This window comes from Protopterus annectens, chromosome 1.part2, assembly GCF_019279795.1.
Source record: "Protopterus annectens isolate FY-2018-M chromosome 1.part2, PAN1.0, whole genome shotgun sequence".
NCBI classification, from domain to species: domain Eukaryota; kingdom Metazoa; phylum Chordata; order Ceratodontiformes; family Protopteridae; genus Protopterus; species Protopterus annectens.
The window spans coordinates 1,100,810,837-1,100,833,413 of NC_056727.1; positions in this window are offsets into that span (position 1 = coordinate 1,100,810,837).

The following is a 22,577-nucleotide window of genomic DNA, read 5'->3' on the forward strand; positions in this document are numbered from 1 at the left end:
AAATGTGTAATAATTGTAGCATTTTATAGCATCTCTTATACTATTTTTAACTATAACAAAATAATACAATGCCCATTGGCTTTATTTATTGAAATATGGGCTATTTACATTAATTTATTTAAATGAAATCCAGCACTTCTTTTTAGTCAGTGCATGTTTAAATATTTCATTGGTTAGTTTTAATTGAGGGCATTATTTGTTTTGATGTAATTGAGTAGAATTTTAAACCAGGAAAGCATAAGGTGCTAGCTTGTTTTTACAGAAGTTTAATAAAGGTGTGTGCTTAGCTTCATTTAAATGGTCAGTGGTATTTAATTTATTAAAAACCTTTGAGTGATATTTGACCATTTTTTGACAGTAGAAACTGTTGAAAGTTTAATGTTATTTTTTTTCATTTCCACTAATTTGTTCCATTACTACTTTGTAAGTATGTAAAAATTCTATCTGACTAAGAGAAAGAAAAGAGGTATTTGAAATGGCATTTATGAATATAGTGGATTAGAATGAAGTGCATATTAAAAACAACCATTTTGCTGTTCAGAACTTTCTACAGGATCTGCAATATAATATTGAGAAGTAAAATATTTTACAAATCATGTCCTGCTTCAGCAATATTAATTCTATCAGGTTACCACCTGGGATTTGTATGTGACTGTAAGACTTTCATTTGCATTTGGTTCAGACTCTGAGGATTAAAAAAAAAAACATTTGGACATTGGGATCAAGCTTCTCGTACATTTTTATAAACTTCTCCAAAATTTTGCTTGAATGTGATAGTCATCAAAATTTTGCTTGAATGTGATAAAAGATAAATGGGCTTATTTAATGTGAAAATCAATAGCCTTTTGGACAATAAACCCAAGGTATTAGGAGACCTTTAGAAGTAATTCAGTGATGGCATGGGATTTTTTTGCAGAAATTCAGTGTTTTGAAGAAATATTCCCTGGGATTCAGCAAGCAGCCGTGCAGGAATAAGTTATTCCTGCATGGCAGGGACTGTCCCTGTACAGCATGGCAGCACACCTTGCATATTCGTGAAGGTGCACTGCCTGTGTTGTTAAACGGACATGGACTTGTGTATGAGTGCAGGGGGTGTGTCTGAGAGCAGAGCTCTTACAATACACACGCCCTTGCACTCCAGAATTGCCTTTCAGAAAGTAAAATGAGCGAGAACACTCACAACACCCCCAAACCATCAGGAAAACAAAAGTGGCAAAGGCAAAAGGGACAAATGTCCCACCATGGAGCAGAAAGCTGATAAAAGTAGAGGGTTTAGCATTAGCAAGTATATTCTGAAGGGTATAGCTAAAATAACACAACAAAACTTTTTTTTTATAAATGCGATAAAGTTTAAGCATAGCTGCATGGGTGTGCCCATTGCTTAGCTACGCTTAGTCCAGCTTAAACAACACAGGAAGTTAAATAGCAAGAGACATCCAACATATGCAGTATTGCAATAGTGCAGTGGTTAGCACATATGCTTTCTAAGCAGTCGTTCCTGGTTCAATCCCAACTGTAACCCCATTCACATTTTAAATGTGACAGCAGTGCATAAACATTTTTTTTTGTATTACCTACTAAATAACATATATTTGTTAATTGGAGTACTGCATTAGGTCCAGATGTGAGGTGTCAGTTTAATAAAGTTGTGAAATCCCCATATAAACACAAGTGCCCCATACAGTATAGTCACACATGAATACATGTAATGAAAGCACATTGGGGGATGTCAGGGACAGTAAACACATTTATAATATGTAATGAATGATGAATCAATGCCATACAGCAGATAGTCTATAAAAGGAAAAATAAGCAATGCTAAGCATTGCACAGCTCTGCTTACCAGGTGTAAGCATTGTGTAAATATGACTGCTAAGCAATGAGTAGCCCAGCTAAATGGATTTGCCCATTGGTAAGCAGTGCTGAACCTGCCCCTTTAAAAAATGCCAACATTAGCTAAGCAGGTTTGCCCATAGCTTAGCTCAGCATATTCAAAACTGTCCAGTCATGGCAAAGTGTGAGAAATAGGCCATATTTGAACCCCACAGGTGGGAATACAGCTCATAACTGGCTGTAGCTTCCCACTGTAGACAGAATGGCTGGAGTCAGAGAGGGCATGCCCTTCCTTGTGCAGCTCTGGGGCACCCAGGAGTCCAAGGTCATGGTAAGACTCTTGGTAAAAAAAACATGATGAGTGACTGCTGCAGGGCCAGTAGCAAGGCTCCCAAAATAAAGCGGAAGCCTGGGAACATCTCATCTGTGACCTCACCAGTGCCACTGGTATCCCTTGGACTGGTGAACAGGTCAGACACTATTATGCCAACTTAAAATGGAGGAAGAGGGAGCTCTTGGATCAGAAGGTCCAAGAATCAAGGGAGAGGGGTGATGCCCAGCAGTGTGTAAGCACTCATACCAGTAAATGTTTAATAATGTCCAGCCTGTGTATATGATGGATAGGTATGGCTAAATATTTCTCTATTTCCCTTACAGCTGCAGCTGAATGGGCTGTGAATCAGGAAGCCCATGTGAGTAGGCTGCAAAGGCTGCATTGTGAGTCTGGTGAGTAACAATCCTGCTTGTAGTAGTCATACCAAATAAATATAAAAGTAATAGAAAGTCAGATGCCACTATAAAAACTGTTTTGTGTATGGGTTGTACTGAATAAACCAGACAATATGACAGTAATAGTCCCATATAGGCTGTATTTAAATAAAACTGTAACTGCCTGGCAATAAAACTCTAAATCCTGGACTGGTTGTGTTTACTTTGGTACTGCATGGCATTTTTAGTGTTGCATTCTCTGAATAGTAATGTTGCATTAACCACTGTTACCCACACTGTGCTACATAATAAAAATGTCTAGGAATGTCTGTATGAGACTGTTGTAATTACAAGGTCAGAGTGTACAACCACGAGCGACTTAGACAGAAAACACTGAAGAGATAGACAGCAATATTCAAACACCATACTCTGCTGACACTTAAATTGTTGTATTTTTTTCAGACACAGCCATGATTCGAATCCTGGGAATGGTAGTAAGTTGTATGCGTAATCATGACTCTCAACTGTACACATCATTTCAGAATGTTCAGATAATTGGCTCATATTTTCTGCCTGTTCCCCTGTCACCGTGGTAAATCAGTGGGATAATCTCAGATTTGTACTCAGCAAATAATGACATACATTTCATTTTCAAATCTCAAAACTTTCAGAAAATGTATATGAAAACAAATCCTGTCACTCTATCAGCCCTCCAGGTTTATAAGAGCAATATTCAAAATATGTCCCTAGTTGTACCCCCATGTTGTCAAGCTTTGGCCAGAGTGTGTGGAATAAGAGATTGAGAGGTATGTGCATAATATTAACTCGGAATCTGGGAATATGTGTAGAAATAATCAGGTAGTGTTAACAAACATTCCCTCCAGAGGTATGCCAGGTAGATGTAGAATTTAGCTATAAAACAGTTGAAGTATACACTTGGAAATGGACAGCAACCACAAATGCAAAAGCAGTGTGGTAAATACAGTAAAAAAAAAATAAACAGGCAAACTAATGTGTTGTTGCACAAGAAGCAGTCACTATAATACGATAAAATCACCAGAGACTTAGCGCTTTCACCTTTTACAATCCAGTCATCATCAGAGTCAAATAGAAATTCACAACAGTCACATTAATAGGAAGAACAGACTGACATTATTTCCTGTAACATCATGCATTCATGAATAATGTACTAGTTTATGAATGACATCCATGTTATTAGAATTATTGCAATAACAGAATAAAATACTAAGTAATAAAACCATATATATGTTGTTAAAAATTATTTTAAAATATTTTTTAAAAAATGTTTTCTTTTCTAAAAACTGCTAGCATTCACTGAGGCTTGAAGGAGCCTGTATTTAAACCTGTTTTGCTCTTTTTTTCAAGGTACTTGAGATGGAAATTGTGTCATTAATTCCAGGTTTCACCCTGGCATTGAGTCTTAATTGCCATTCATTTTCCTTGATCTGCAGATCAAGGTCAACATTGCCCCCTCTTGTACTGACCAAAACTTTATCAATAAAAAAAAAAAATAGGAACTTTTTGAAATGTGTACACTCTGAACTGTGTGTGCAAAGGGCGCTGGTACACCTTGTATTTCTAATATCCCTGTTGTGTTCTGTAATCCTGTCATGTAGTTTCCTGGTAGTCTTGCCTATATAAAATGCAGGGCATGAAATGCAGGTAACAATATGAACAACATTTTAGTGTTACAATTACAGCACCCTGGACACTGTAAGTTCCTACCATAAGAGTCAATCTGGACATAGGGTCCGTCAATAATAAATCTGCAGCTTGAACAAAAGCCACATTTGTGCATCCTAGAGACATAATTGCTCTTTTTAGTATCCATGTCCCTCTCCAAAGTCTCTTTAATATTTTTGCCTCTACTGAAAACAATCTTAGGCTCTGACCCTAATTTGTTTTTCAGGTCATCGTCTAATAAGGCTCCCCAAACTTTCTTCATGCATCCCCTTAAATGTGAGGCATCTTGATTAAATGGATTAATGGAGAGGCACATAGATACATGGTAGGAACTTAGTGTCCAGGGCGCTGTAATTGTCTCACCTTAAAAAATAAGGGCAATCTCCTCCCAAAAAAAAAAAATTTCGCCCCATACATACCTGTCCATTTTGCACACGTCTCCAGTGGACACATGTATTCTGGTCTAATTGGCTTCACAACATATTATTGTTGTCCTCACCCTTCTCTCAGGGGTTTGAGTGTTCAAATCTACCTTCAAATTCAGTATATATGTACATCTGTTGCTGTAGAAGAAATGGACAGCTATGGACCTTTCCTACCCCTTCCTGCACATCCCTAGTTACTTTCCCTATTGTCTTTCCTTCTACGTGCCCCCATTTTCATCACTTTCCTATCACACCCTCTTTCTTTTCTTTTAAAGAAATTAGCATGAGGGTAATTTGGAGTAAGTACTTTTAAGCAGTAGGAAGTGGGTTTAAGCCTGTTTGCATGCTGGCAAGCAATGGCAACACAGATTAAACACTTTTATGGTGAACCATCTGTAAGCTTATTTAACTGGAAGTTAGCATTGCTTACCACCAAGCAAACCCATGCAAACCCACTTACAAATGCTTAAAAGTGCCCTAATCACTCTGTATCCAACAGCCCTTGTTCTGTCCAGCAACAAAATACTCAGCCCTTGCGAGTCTCAAACACAGCCCCCCACACACCATAGCCACAGTGATTTACCACTAAGCCATTTCAGCTGTACCTAAATGTGATGTTTTCTCAAACATATCATGTAGCACAGTCATTCAGCAGTAGGGAAAATGCATTTATATATGTAGATGTATGTATGGATATTATTTATATATATATATATATATATATATATATATATATATATATATATATACGTAGACAGATATATATATATATATATATATATATATATATATATATATATGTATATATATATAGATATATATAGAGTCTATATATATATTTATATATTATATATATATATATATATGTGTGTGTGTGTTTGTGCGTGCGTTTCTGTGTGTGTGTGTGTGTGTGTGTGTGTGTGTGTGTGTGTGTGTGTGTATTGCATTCACATATTGGATCCACACTCTGAACCTCTCTCTCACTGCAAAACATCTGACCAAATGCACTGTTAATGGGTATGAAGGGGCCCAAATTATGGATCTCTTGTAATTATTGCCATTTCCCATTCTTCCACAGCTGAACATATATGCCTTGCACCACAATAACCAGCACTTGCAAGTTTTGAACCAGGACCCCGCACACCATACCCACAATAAGTTAACAGTAAACCATCTCAGCTGCAAGATGTCAGGATGATATCTGTAACATATGCAGAACAGTCTACCATAGGGAATGTACAATGTGAAAGCACTAAACATTCCAATGATATATATGTATATATATATAAATATATATATATATATATATATATATATATATATATATATATATATATATATATGTGTGTGTGTATATACACATATGCACATATACATATATTACTACTTATAGATATGTATAAGAAGAGTATATATAGAAGGTGCACAGCATATCAAACAGCCATTATTCCTACATTGGCCACCTTTTAAAATGTCCAGTGTTGGATTCTTTCCTACAAATGAGAATTATTGCATGAAACATATACCCACACACAATGCAAAAGACATGACACCACAGACAGGTTTGGAAACATAGAAATGTTTATTTGTGTACTATTTTAGCTGTTTATGACATTTCTTATAGCAGTTAGGTGTTTGGAATACATATCTGATTAATGCAACTCTCAAACAACATATTTGATACAGTAATGTGAAAAACATAACATACTTTTCTGTCCAGGCTAAGGTCTTCAAGTAGTACAACAGTAAAAAAAACACTTGCCTTGAAGATAAGAACTAATCAACACGTAATTACAGATGTAGTTCAGCAGCCTCCAATTACACACTGTACTCAACCCTAGGTGGAATGTATTAGTTGTCACAATTTAAATGTATATGTTACATAATGCTTAACTTAAAATGTCACTATCACACTGACAAACAGAACTGTGTGTAAGACAGTAAGCTGTACCCCACCACTGCTCCAATGGTGAAATGTATGAAACTGTAGAGCCATATACCTTATTTTTTCTTAGTACTGATATCCCTCACATGCTGTAACAGCCTAGGTTAAAAACATTTAATATCCCTACCACATAAAATGTCTTACAAGGGCATATAACAGTGTTTTCCATATACTAACCTCTGGACTGTACAAGGTCACATATGTTTTGTCCAGCTGTAGCCCTCATATATATGGACCCTATCCCACAATTTGTGTGGGAGTCCACAACATCACTGGAATGATAGCAGGAATGCCAGCACTAAATAATGATAGGACATTACCTAACAACTTCTTACTGCATGACATCTGGACAAAGCCTGGTATATATGTGTAGGACAGAGACTGGAACACAGGCTCATATTTGCAATATTGCTGTTATACACTGTGAAAGTTGCTGGTGTTGCAGGATTGGTTGCAACATACCCTTCCTCAGGAATCTGAAGTCAGAAACACAAATGGCTGTTGCCATGTACCGATAGCAATCAACGGAGATAATGCCACTGATATGTTAGACACAAGACCTGTGTGATGAACAGACAAAACATAACATCCAGTCATCGGGCCATCATGTGGATAGGCCCACAGTTGAGTGCTATGCAGACAGACTGCATTACATATATACACACATACATACATTTTCCCTACTGTTGAATGACTGTGCTGCATGATATGCTTGAGAACATATCACACATACCTGCAGCTCAGATGGCTTACTGGTAAATTGATGTGGCTATGGTGTGCAGGGTCCTGGGTTACACACTTGCAAGGGCTGATAATGTATTTGCTGGCCAGAACAAAGGCTATTGGATACAGAGTGATTACGGCATCTGTAAGCAGTTGTAAGTAGGTGAGAAATAGACAGTTATGTATGATGTGAAATTTGTGTTGAAAATAGATTGCTCTTTTTTTTGTTAAGGTGAGAGTGGGATGTTAGGGAAGGATAGTAGGTGTATATGGGGAGGTAGGTTGGTTCAGAAGACAGACAAGACAGAACACAGGGGCAGTATATGACACATGTCATGGGTAAACACCTTGGAGGGGGAGAGGTGCTTGGAAACTGGAAGCCCATGAGCCCACAAATGGAAACAGTGGGACTGAGATCTCCACCCATGGGCAGTCACTACTGCACCTAAATGTCCGTGAAGGTGGCTGTGCTTGGGGATGAGTACGAGGGGCAGGCTGAACCTCTACTTGTCTCACAAGGGCCTCAAGATGGTGTAGCAGATCCCACTATTCTATGCAGAGCTCCCTATGCACCAGACCCTGGACTTCACTTCAAGTTACAGGATCCTGTCTGTGTGCACTCCTGGGGGGGGGGGGCAAGCACCATCCCCTGAGCTGGTTCCACCTGAAGGGAATGCAGGACCAGCAGATGACAAGGTCCTGGGGGTTGGGTCCCAGATATGTTGTGGCTGGTGCCATGGCCAGATGAGGTGGGTGAGGTGGTTCTGCTGGGAACAGCCTTCCCAAACATGCTATTGTGTTGCAGTTTTAGAACATATGTGGGTAGTAATAGTCAACACAATCCAGGATTAGTTATAACAGCATGCATACATATTCCCATTAACCCAAAACACCAGATTTGGAACAGTTGCATAGCAAACAGAACACATGCATATATGGAACCACAGTGGCCATTACAATAGCATGCAGGATACATTGTTAGCAACAGGCCACCAATGATAGTGTTTCAACATGGAACATGATGTCCCAAAAGTAGGTTTGATGTAAACATACCCACTGATGTGTGTGTTCAGATTATTTTTGCAGATATGGTGTGGGGGAGAGTGATATCAATTAACAACTATTATATCCTTCCTGTTTATGTCTTCCAGGTACCATGTCAAGAGAGCAAATTCTTGCATTCACTCCACAGGAAAATGACATACTCATCAGGGCCCATGATCTACAGGAGAGGACTGCCCTGTGGAATGAGCTAGTCCACAGTGCAAACAATGTCAGCCTGCATAACCACAGTTATGAGCAGTTGCGACATTGTTGGACTTACCTAATCCGCCACACCCGTCAGCATACTGCTACAGTTCGGAGGGACCAGCTAGACACAGGTGGGGTCATGCCATCCAGCCCCCACTGACACATGTTGAGGAGCTCCTCGCCAACCTTGGGGCACCTGCCCACCAGACAAGTCAAGAACCTTAAGCTAGCATTGTGGAGGTGGGTGCTACCCACACAATGGACATGGAGTGTGCAGGTAAGGCCCCAGGGCACATTAGTAGAACACTGTTGCTTATCCATCTTCATCTATATAGTATCTTCATGCATAAGTCAGATAACATAGTCTGTCACTGCAGTGTAGTAATGAATAGATTTGCATAATCTGAAGTATTGTGGGTTTGTACTGTTGATGTACTGAAATTCTGCTCCCACCCTGTACCAATGCCACAGGTGTGGCTACTGACATCACATCTCTCACACAACTATGGAGGTCCCTCTGATATATCTCTGGGGCAGCAGCCTGTAGCTGGTGAGTATGGAAGTCTTTTGTTCAGGTTTGCCAATACACCTACCATGTTATTGTCATGGTATTTGCCATGCACACATTTAACACACCTACCCGTAATGCATAGTGTACATGTTCACTTATTGTTGCTGTTAACTGCACTGCATCACAGTGGTCACCATGGTGGCATATCTGAAGGGTATGTAAGAGTCTTGCAGTATAACTAGAACCTGTTAGTGCAAGATGTGTGGACGGAGATAAACATAATGGTGGGACAAATGGTCTACAGTAGGGACATGTCTGAAACATTACCTTTATACAGTTGCTACAACAGTGTATATAGCAGTATTACAATGGCAACTGTTACAGATCTACACAATGGCATATCACAATACCACATTCCACAACTTTTACAACCTGTAATGTGATCCTAACATGAGCAATGACTGTGTAATATGGAATCCTATGTTAGGACAAGAAATATGGGGAATACATACCTTAACCGACACTGGAAGCATATGTGTCCACACACTCCAAATAACATATTGTGGAAGCAGCTTTTGAGGTACTGCAGCATTCACTCATCTTGAGTATGCACCTTCCATCAAGTACGGGTCCTCAGTGTCACATCAAGTAGTGGTCTGCTGTCCAAGAAGTATGTCCATGACATTTGCCCACTCACCTGCAACAGTGGCAGCTGTGGCTTGCACACATCTTACAAACCATGGAATGGATCCCATATTCAAAAGGTAGCACTCAGGAGTGGGAGACATAGTCTTACCTCACCATTGCATATACCATGGCAAACAGTGCAGACAAGCATGTATGTGACGATGATGTATAGGACACCATTAATGTAGAAAATAAACAGATGCCTATCCAAGACAGATGACAGCACATGTTGCAAACTGGTCATGGAAGCTGCCCAGAAACATGCAGTAACACTGAGGGACTTACAGGAATGTCTAGCAAGTACTGCCTGTGCAGTACCTGTGTTGACAATTACCTGGACTCTGCATAAGTGTGGACTATGGGTTAAGGTAATCAGATGGAAGAGTTATTCCACAGATGATATCATCCTGGGCTCTCTACAAGTAGCATGTGTATAACATCAAGTCTCCCAAAGGCATGTGTTGCAATGTGTAATGGTGTACCGAGACCAATGCTGAAACCTACAGACAGTATTAATAAAGATACATGTGCTGCACAAGCAACCCCTCACTCCACCTCAGGCCCACCATCCCTATCTGCAACTTGCTGGTGCCAGTGTACAACTTTAGGTTTGCTGTTCATTAGCAGGAACTAGGCCAATAGACATGGTGTTCTGAATTTGGGACACTGCAAAATGACACTCATGTGTGGTCCATAGTTGTCAAGCATCTGCAAAAATGCTAAGGATGGGGATGGGTGTCATCCTGAAACACAGCAGTGAACTGAAGCTTACATCTAAAGCTTGCTAAGAATGGCTGTATCTGAACACAATCAAGGTCATGCATTGTGCCAGACATAACTCTGACTCCACAGCAATAGTGAAGGCACTGTGTGACCTCCAAGGGCTGTGCACATGAGCTGACCTTGCAGTCTGGCAGAGTTGGGGGACATTTGTTGGGCAGAGTGACCAGATAATGGCAAGTGAAGATGGGCCATGCTAATATACTCCTTCTAGGAATAGTAACTGCTGTAGTTCACTTAACAGGTACTGCAACAAACCATTATGTTATGGGTGCATGCACTTATGCAACCCACATATTGTATGCATCCCAATCAACATCTGAAAATCTAACACATTTGTTTGATACTGCATTTGATTGCACAGGTCATATGTCATATATCAGGTGTGTGTAATGTTAAAACATGCAGTATTGTGGCCCTATGGCATATCAGGGAAGAGGGTGGCATGTCAATAAGGGTGTGTACACTCCTCAGAGCCACAGTATGCTTTAAAGATTGTCAGTATAATTGGATTTTATTGCTCATACATGCACTGCTGATGATGAGATCTGCAAATCAGATGTCAGGCATTCACTATTGACATCTGTTCTCATATCAACCCAGGTATGTGTCAGACAAACACATAGGGGCTGTGAGCAACAGAGCAAACATAACTGCTCCACATATACACATTCAGCAATGGTGTATACAGTTGTGAGGTATGGTGTACAGTACATGACAGGGTACTGAACAGGTGCTGCACAGCAATAATGTGTACATGGGTGTAGTGTGTTCCAAGGGAAGGGGTATCACCTACTAACACAACTCATGCATCACAGAGATGTATAATGTTGGTAACAGGGATTGAGTATAGCTGCAGTGCATGCTGTTGAGTGCCATATGTCATGCATGTTGACAGTTGAGTAATGAGAGGTCTGTGTAATATCTTTGTGCCACCTCACCTGTAAGAGTGCATGTGTGTGTGTGTGTGTGTGTGTGTGTGTGTGTGTGTGTGTGTGTGTGTGTGTAGAGGTAAGCAATGACATACAGGTCTTAAAGTACATTTTCTGTTTTCCTCTCACATGTGGTGAGGGGGGGTCAGGATCCCACCTGCAGGCAAACTGACGTTAGTGTCCATACAGACTCTGACAATGACGATAGGTATGTTGAAGCACAGGTGGGGCTGTCAGAGACTGAAGCTGTGCCATCAGTTGACATTACACTGTTATCCATCCCATCCCCTTACACAGTCACATTGCCTATACATACCCCATCACTAGTGGCCATAGATGATGGATAGTTGTCGAGTGGTGGCATGGGACAGAACAGTGTGCTGACTATGGCAAGTGTGCTGTACACAGCAGCCATAGCCAGATGACCAGGGAGGTACTACACAGGCAGATGTACAGGGGTACTCATTGGAGGGCTGATGGTCATCATGCCCCTGGCAGAAATGCCACAGCAGGCGTCACCAGACACATGTTTTGGGCCATCATGGAGGCACAGGCACATATGGAACATTATACCAGACAGGGTCTGAGGCTCCAGAGGTCTACTCATTCTGCTGTTATTGACAACATCCATGATCTTGCAGATGCCCACTGTTATTTTGCAGAGGTCCTGGATAGATAGTTTGGTGAGATGGTGGGAATCCTTGTGCAATGACTGTGTTAGAGCACATGGTGGGAGTAGGGCGACAGCCACGTGGATGTAGGTCATCAACTCCAACAGGTGGAGGTCTACGTGGACATGCAACAAATCAGAGCCACTCCCATAGTGACAGTACCAGCATCAGCACTGCAGGGGGCGTGCTGTCCACACCACAACACAGCAGGCCACGTGCACGGGGCCCTGGCCTGTCCCAACAGGGACCATGATCCAGCAGACATTTGTCATCATCAGGGGAGAATACCATATCTGGCCTTGTACCCGGTAGTGCCCGTCAACCCCTGGCAGGCACAGTTCTTGTGTCCATGGCTGGAGATGGTGAGCTGCACACCCTGTCATGTACAGTCTGCAGCTGTCCAACAAACCCCTGTATAGGGTAACCACATGGCCGAACTGTGTGCATACACACACACACACACACACACACACACACACACACACACACACACACACACACACACACACACACACATCACCAACACAGCTAGGGCACCTCCAAACCTACACACACCACATCTGCACAGCCCAATTAATAATGAAACCCTCTAAGACACACACATGATGTCAACCAATCGGCTCAGCCTAGGTCTCTGGAAAACCCACAAAACACCCTGTGCATATGATGCTACCTGTGCCACATCTCTGTCATCCATACCATCGATGCAGGGACAGAATAATATGGTTCTGATGCACAGGGTGAATGTACTAAGGTGTAGCAATGTAATGCTGTGTAACGTTTTCAGCAGGAAAGTTTAATGCTTACATGTCAAGATGTGTAGCTGTCCAGCCATGATACATTATAGCTGTTATTAACACTGACTGATACTTGTCTCCATAATGGATTTAGTTTGTGTTGTAGGAGTGTGTCTCTGTCAGCAGGATGTTGGTCTGCTGTTGTTTCCTACAAGGGGTATGGCACTGTGGTGACCACTGACTGTGTCATATCCTGGGTACAGCTGAACACAAGTAACAGGTCTGTGTAACAGTTACTGCATGTGCCACATGGCTGATAGGTCTGAGGGGTTTATACAGGTGAGTGCATGGTTGCTGATGTCAGTAGCTCTTCTACATTGGACAATGGTAAGTGTACTGGGTGACACACACCACATGTCTGTGTATAACACACACACAGTGGCTTTGGTGTTGATGCAATACACAGAGAATACTGTATAAATGGATGTATTTAATTTTGCAGTGAACCATTTTAGCCTATGTAATTCTACCAAGACAAAATAGGCAAAACATCACATCAGTAAATAATCAGTCTGCTACTTTAATGTCATTCCCCAATGTAGTGCAATCCCAGAATTGGTAAACATAGGTGTGATGGTGTGGCTGGCAGAGCCCTACACTTTGGAGGGTGTGGGGTGGTGTAGAGCCACATATAGTGTGAGTGACAACGACTTCACCTGTTAACATAAAATGTACAGTATTACAGCAGACTAAGCAGGGGGATACACACAACAATAACCCCAGTGATGGTGGCTGTATCCACAACATTAACAACCAACTATATATACCAACTCCAGTATCGCTGTACAGTTATACAATAGGGAAGAGGGAATTTACACATCTACTGCTAGTTTTGATGGAATGAATTTCCACGACATGATTCTTTTGAAATGTTAGCATTTGCCGGTCATTTCTTGGACAGATGTCCTCCTGGGACATGTATTTTCTGCAAACTGAAGTAAATTCCTTCACATATACACACACACACACACACACTTACTTGGCAACACTGAGAGTAGAACCCCTACCTAGGTACTTATTGCTATTAATGTGTTTGGCCTTAATTGCACGCACCACACAAATTTTAGGATGAGGTTTATCCCGAGTCTCTCGTTAAGTGAGGAACATCACCAAGCCTTGTACAGTGTGGTAATGGGGGATGTACTGGATGTTAATGAACAATACATAGTATAACATACTGTCTTATACACATTGACAAACACATAACATGCATAGACACATCTGAGAGACTTGGGTTTATCAGTGCTTACTACCTTGTCAGTGAGTCCATTCTGTTACAGATAATTTGCACACAGCACATGCATCATTGGCTGGATAGAGTACTCAGTTACCTGTATGGTTGATGGTGACAGTAGTCCTCATACAGTGGACCTTGGGACATGTACTAGGGGTACCATGGTGTAACAACAGTATACCCAGCACCCACAACCCACATTGATATTTTACTCACTGAAACCCATGATAATACTCTAACATACTCACGATCACACATTGACAAGGACTGCAATACAGCCCCTTGTCTATCTCATCAGTGCAACTACAGGGATATGCATTTATTGCACATGCCGCAGAGATAGTAGGGTGATGGTTTGTCATGGCTCAACTAATGTCAGCAACATCACTATGCCTTGTACTGTATGGCCAGGTGTATTGTATTTGGAGAATGTGGCCTCAGAATGCTGTGTCCTACAAATATACACACTTGCACACATACACACACTTCCCAGGACCCAGAGGGTAACCCGTGCCTATCTACCCATTTGTGCAACAGTGTTGTGCTGGTACTGCAAGCTCCAGGTAGCCCATAGGGTAAAGAGAGTAACAAGGTACATTTAATGTCCATTACAGCAGCAGCCATTTCTAACTATGACAATGGGGGGGTAGAGTATGAGAAGGTCCTCAGGGTATTATCATCTGCAGGTTTACAAACACACAAGCACTGTTATTCTCAGCAATGCACACTGACGCATTTGTCAGTACTGGGGTCCATACATGCAGGTGTTCCTAGGTGTGTACTAGGAAATGATCCATAGAGAGTGGATAAGAGTACGGGATGTGGTTACAGTGGTATCATTCCACTTGACATTTGTCAGCAGGCCATCGATCAACTGATACCATGTGAGTGATCCTCAGGGTGACAGTTAAATGCAACACCCAGTCATCTGGTTGTCTGTTGCAGAAGGCCAGTGAGGTGCTCGAATTGACATGTATGCAACATATATTACATAACATGACCTGTGTCTGGGTTTGAGACCTGTACTAAGCATGTTCTGTTGACTGTGGTAGTCTAGGTGAGGTATTCATGGCATGTGGTGCATACAAGGTGGGGTTTCCTAGCTGTGACATTCATAACACAGCTGGGCAGACATGTCAGTGTCAGTCAAGCATAGATTGCCTGTACGCTGCCAAGATGGATACCTGACATCTGCACATCTGTACAGAGGACAGACAGAAATCAGCTAGCCAACAGGTTATGCATTCGGATTAATGTTTTGACAGATAGATGTCTGACACTAATAGGTATGCCATTACTACATGACAACAGCCCTCATTGACATGCCCTATACACATAGTAGTCTACAGTTAATATCCACATATCAGATCAATATCCAGTGGCAAGTACTTAACACACAGCTCACATACCAATAACACGATAGTCAGTACTCAGAGTCCAGCTTTGCATGCAGGGGTGAATGGTTCCAGTACTACAATCTGTAATCTACTCTTACTTGGGAATGCACTGTTAACAGTAGTAACGTAATGATACAATACATGCAAGTGTGACTGCATATAACCTGGGATACTACCCATGTATGAAATACATACAAAAGGAAAAGATTGTTGAACTAGCCATATATACTCAGGTGTCCCAGACAGTATACTCACACCCTTGCTACTATAATGACAGCATATAGAAGCATGTTATGTACATGGAATTGAATACACTTATTAAAGATGTCATTACCCTGCTATTTCATCAGACTGGAACACAATCACTGGTTACCAGGGCTGAGCCATGCTTAGCAGCTGTAAGCATTGCTTAAATATAAATGCTAAGCAGATTTGCGCACTGGAAAGTGAAGCCTACATGGTGTAAGTGGCTTTTCATTTAACCGTACGATAGCAGCACTTACCATCATGCAAATCTGCGCTAACCCACTTAAAGCTGTTCAAAACTGCCTTAACCACTCTGTATCCAACAGTCCTTGTTTTGCTTAGCAACAAAATAAACAGCCCTTGAACCCAGGACTCTGTACACTATAATCACAGCAGTTACCCACTACGCCATCACAACTGTGAAGATGGCTGTTGTTTTTTCCAATATATCTGTCAGTACATGTACTGAATAGTAGTGAACAACTGTATATTGATTTATATAGATATAGTCATATTAATTATCATCTCATTTCAGCTGTTCCCGTTAGGGGTCGCCACAGTGGATCATCTGTTTCAATTTCTTCCTGTCCTCTGCATCTTGCTCTGTCACACCAACCGCCTGCATGTCCTCTCTCACCACATCCATAAACCTTATCTTAGTCCTTCCTCTTTTCCTGTTACCTGGTAGCTTCATCCTTTTTCCCGATATACTCAGCATCCCTCTTCAGCACATGTCCAAACAAATGTAATCTTGCCTCTCTGGCTTTGTCTCTAAACCTTCCAACCTAGGCTGACCCTTTAATATATTTATTCCTAATCCTGTCCACCCTCGTCACACCCAGTGCAAATTTTAACATCTTTAACTCTGCCACATCCAGCTCTAACTCCTGCCTTTTTGTCAATCCCACTGTCTCCAACCCATATAACATAGCTGGTCTCACTACCCTCTTCTAAACCTTCCCTTTCACTCTTACTGGTACTCGTCTGTCACAAGTCACTCTTGACACTCTTCTCTGCATACTCCATCCTGCCTGTACTTTCTTCTTCACTTCTCTTCCACACTCACCATTACTCTGAACTATTAATTCCAAGTATTTAAACTCAACCACCTTCACCACCTCTACTCTTTTGCATCCTCACCATTCCTCTATCCTCCCTCTCATTCACACGCATATATTCTGTCTTAGTCCTGCTCACCTTCATTCCTCTTCTCTCTAGAGCATATCTCCATCTCTCCAGGGTCTCCTTCACATATTCCCTACTCTCACTACAGATCACAATGTCATCTGCAAACATCATAGTCCATGGGGACTCCTGTCTGATCTCATCTTTCAACGTGTCCATCACCATTGCAAATAAGAAAGGGCTCAGAGCTGATCCTTGATGTAATCCCACCTCCACCTTAAACGCATCCGTCACTCCCACTGCAGACCTCACCGCTGTCACACTACCCTCGTACATATCCTGTACTACTCTTACATACTTCTCTGACACTCCTGACTTCCTCACACAATACCACAACTGCTCTCTAAGCACCCTGTCATATGCTTTCTCTAAGTCTACAAAAACACAAGGCAACTCCTTCTGACCTTCTCTGTAGTTCTCCATCAACACTCTCAGAGCAAACATCACATCTGTAGTGTTCTTTCCCGGCATGAAACCATACTTCTGATCACTAATCATCACATCCCTTCTTAACCTAGCTTCCACTACTCTTTCCCATAACTTCATGCTGTGACTGATCAATTTAATCCTTCTGTAGTAACGGCAGCTCTGCACATCACCCTTAGTCTTAAAATTTGGTACCAAAACAATTTTTCTCCATTCCTCAGGCATCCTCTCACTTTCAAAAATTTCATTAAACAATCTGGTTAAATACTCCACTGCCATTTCATCTAAACACCTCATTGCTTCCACAGGTATGTCATCTGGGCCAACAGCCTTTCAATTCTTCATCCTCTTCATAGCTATCCTTACTTCCTCCTTGCTAATCCATTGCACTTCATGATTCACTATCCCCACATCATCCAACTTTCTCTCCCTCTCATTCTCTTCATTTATCAACCCCTCAAAGTACTCTTTCCATCTGCTCAACACACTCTCCTTGCTTGTAAGTATGTTTCCCTCATTATCCTTTATCACCTTTACCTGCTGCACATCTTCCCTAGCTCGGTCCCTCTGTCTAGCCAATTGGTACAGATCCTTTTTTCCCTCCTTAGTGTCCAACCTTTCATACAACTCTTCATATGCCTTATCCTTAGCCTTCACCATCACTGTCTTTGCCATGCACCTCATCTTCTTATACTCCTATCTACTTTCTTCATCGCTCTGACAATCCCACTTCTTTTTTGCCAACCACTTTCTCTGTATATTCTCCTGTACTTCCTCATTCCACCACCATGTCTCCTTGTCGTCCTTCCTCTGTCAAGATGTCATACCAAGCACCTTTCAAGCCGTCTCCCTTACTAGCTCTGCTGTAGTTACCCAGTTATTTGGTAACTCTTCACTGCCACCCAGTGCCTGTCTTAACTCTTCCATGAATGCCACCTCACAATTACCCTTTTTCAGTTTCCACCATTTGATCCTTGGTGCTACCCTCACACTCCTCCTCCTCTTTTGGATCACCAACGTCATCTTACAAACCACCATCCTATGCTGCCTAACTACACTTTCCCCGGTCACCACTTTACAGTCTCCAATCTCTTTCAAACTGGCCCTCCTACATAAGATATAATCCACCTGTATGCATCTTCCTCCACTCTTGTATGTCACCCTATGCTCCTCCCTCTTTTTAAAATACGTATCCACCACAGCCATGTCCATCATTTTCACAGACTCCACTACCATCTGACCTTCTGCATTCATTTAACACCATACCTACCCATTACTTCCTAATCCCCTCTGTTCCCTTCAACAACATGTCCATTGAAATCTGCTCCAATCACCACTTTCTCACCCTTGGGTACAGTCATCAACACTTCATCCAACTCACTCCAAAATTTTTCTTTCTCGTCCATTGCACACCCAACTTGTGGAGCATATGCACTAACAACATTCATCATTATACCATCAATTTCCAGCTACATAAACATCACTCTATCCGATACTCTTTTCACCTCCAAAACACTCTTAGCATACTGTTCCTTCAGGATAACTCCTACACCATTTCTCCTCCCATCCACACCATGATAAAACAATTTGAACCCACCTCCAATACACCTAGCCTTACTCCCCTTCCACCTGGTCTCTTGCACACACAATATACCAACTTTCCTTCTGTCCATCATATCAGCTAGCTCTCTCCCTATACCAGTCATACTGCCACCACTCACTACCTACCCTCACTACCACAGTCCTAGCCTTTCTCCTCTCTTCCTTCCTTCAGACATGCCTTCCCCCTCCTCTCCTCCTTTGGCCAACAGTAGCCCAATTTCCACCAGCACCTTGTTGTCTAACAGTACTGGTAGCGGTTGTTGTTAACCCAGGCCTTGACCGATCCGGTATGTAAATATTTACTGGTGTCCGCATGAATGATTTGGCTAAGTTTTATGCCGGATGCCCTTCCTGACGCAACCCTCCCCATTTATCCGGGCTTGGGACCGGCACAAAGAAATGCACTGGCTTGCATCCCCAGTGGCTGTGTTCCATATATATATATATATATATATATATATATATATATATAAATGTCCTGGTGTAACAGGGTTTGTTGTGACATAACTCTTCTGAGGGATATGAAGTCAGTAACTCACATGGATGTCACCATGTACTGACTGCAATCATCAGAGTATGCTACTGCATATCTAAAGATAGAAAATGTGTTAGTAACACAACACATGTAAGACTCTAAACTCTGCACAGTCTGCAGATAGCCCTACAGGTGAGAGTTTCCTCAACCACATAACACTGTCATGCCAGACTTGAAATCATGTAGAACAGCCATATCCACACAAACCTTGTTAAACCAACATTATTTCAAATGTAGAACAGCAATATTTACATTCTGTCCCCATGTCTGGAACATCCTCCTCCTGTGTGTTGGCCTATCTCCACAGTGTATGTTATAAGAGGTATTTCCAACTCCCCTCTGTGATGCTGTTTGTCAAACACCCACATGAAGTCCTGCTCACAGTGAAGGAAAAGGGCCAACAACCACATGAAGTGCTTAGTTATAGGAGTGTGTTTCCATACAATTGGCTATAGGAATGATACCACAGCTGTTCCACATGCAATTAGCAAGTGGGGGACTGCAATTCATGCACAGGTCATCAGCTGATCATGAGCATTCCTTACAAAACTCAAGCTGCTGTCTATGTAAAACAGAAGTACTTTTCCACATCCACCAGAAAGGGGAAGAGAGAGAGAGAGAGACAGAGAGAGAGAGAGAGAGAGAGAGAGAGAGAGAGAGAAAGACAAAGTAAGAAAGAAAGGGTGTAAGAGAGTAAGAGCCAAGCGTGTTTATGTATGATCTATGGTTGGACAATGGTTTCTGGGTATTATAACAGTTGCCTATATTGTTTAATAATCCATACTGTCACAATGTAATTGCACATGGCTGTACACATTTATGGCTGAGGATTGTCTACAACAACCGCTACAGTATTTGAAAACTTTTGGCCTTGTAATGTGGCCAATGGGACATATAGGTCCTCAATATAATGACCTAGCAAAACCCACACTGTAATGGATACTGTCAGTACACACTCACCCCAACAGGATACTGATGACACACACACAGACATATACTTACCAGTACTGAGTTTCAACCCCCTAGCTCATTATGTATTTCTATTACAGTGTTTTGCAGTTATTGCACGTGCCACAGAGCTTACATGTTGAAGAATTGTCCAAAGGTATCTTTGAAGGTGAGTGACATCAGCAACAGTGCTAAAGAAGGGATAAGGGAAGTGTAGTACATGTGAATGTCCACAAAAGCAGGTGTCAGTGGAGACACAGACACACTCTGTCAGGGAACCACACACATCACAGTTGGCAGGATCAAAATTAGAACTCCTATTGAAGTAGTTTAATACACTACAATAGTATACACTAATCACAAGCACCACAGAGCTTATATGGCTGATAACTGGCCAAAGGGTTATTTCATGGTAAATGACATCAGCAGGTGTGCTAAATTAGGCCAATGGGAGGTGTATTGATTGTGAATGGCTTAAAAATCATTAATCTACACACACACACACACACACGCACACACACACACACACACACACACACACACACACACACACACACACACATTTGCCAGTACTGAGATGCATAGGTTCATTGCTTCACGGGTGTGTAGTAGGTGAATTTTTCTGATGGTTGTACAAGGCTAGGCAAAGGGAATACCTTGGCATCAGGCCACATGACAATGGTCTCCAGTGTGGCTCAGGGGTGTAGTCCCTGGTGTAGTCCCCACAGCTGCATATTGTATTCACCGTCCACTCATCTTGGTTTCTATTGTGGCTGGCCAGTGATGTGCACTGCTTCCCATGTATGTGATCTATATTCCATAGCATGGACACTGTCTGAGCTGTGCACATGTCCCACACTCATGTTCTTTGATATGTGGAAGTACAATTGAGGTCTCTGGGGCATGTTGTGTGTACAGATTGTTATCTTCTAATGTAGCATTCCTGTCCTCATTTGGGGAGACGTGGCTATGGAACTGAGGTTGTGCTTGCACCTACATAGACAGCAAGATACAGGTATTCAGTGGAGTTAGTGGCATCTGCCCATATAGGTCATGTGTATAATGCATGGTATTCCCTTTGGGTTCCTATTAGATGACCGAAGATGCATTCTATCGAATGCGTCTTGGTTGAACTTAAAACAACGAAAAGGCAAAATAGCGAAACGGCTTTTAAGCGAATTCTTTCCCAGGGAAAGAATTTGCATGGCCACTTCCGTTACTTTGTAATTTTCGGCACAGTAGTGCGATCTCGGAGTTGGTATATTTAAGTAGGGGAGTGTGGGGGCAAATTCCCCCACTTTATGCATTCTTTCAATTTTTTTTTTTTTTTTTTTATTTCGAACAGCTATTTTTTACGTTTGGAAAAAAATCACTGTTCTGAGCTTTCGAGATTGTAGGCTTTCACTTACATGGGGTCGATTATTCATCATTCACTTTTTAAGCATTCAATGATATAATATAGACCCTTCCATTTGTGGGTTACATTTGCAGACTCTACAGTTGTTGCAGGCATCCAGTGGGGAACATAGCAAAAGGACCATTGTAAGCATGTATTTGCCTAGTATAGGGATGGAACAGAGTGCCATGTCCTTTTACTTGCTTGATAATCCACACAGTCAGGAGATGTTACACATCACAGTACTTTCTGATGTCAGAGGCACTGTTGTGGTCAATACGCATGTAGTCCACTGCAATCACACAGTGATTACTATCTGTGTAGCAATATGCAGGGAACTGCCAGTATAGTGGTTGTTGCCTAGCCAATTGTGTTTGTGTATGAGACATGGGTGGAGAGTATTCTGTGAGTAATACAAAGGTTGCATATATTGTTCACCAATCCATAATGTCACATGTAGGGCTATGGATCATCTACACCAGCCCCTCTGGTATTTAATATCTGTTGTCCTTGTAAGGAGTACATTGTGACATATAGTAGGTCCTCAATATAATAATTTAGCAAAACCCACCTCACAATGCATCCTGTTATTACACAATCACAGTAACCTCCACACAGGGTACTGATGACAGACACACAAA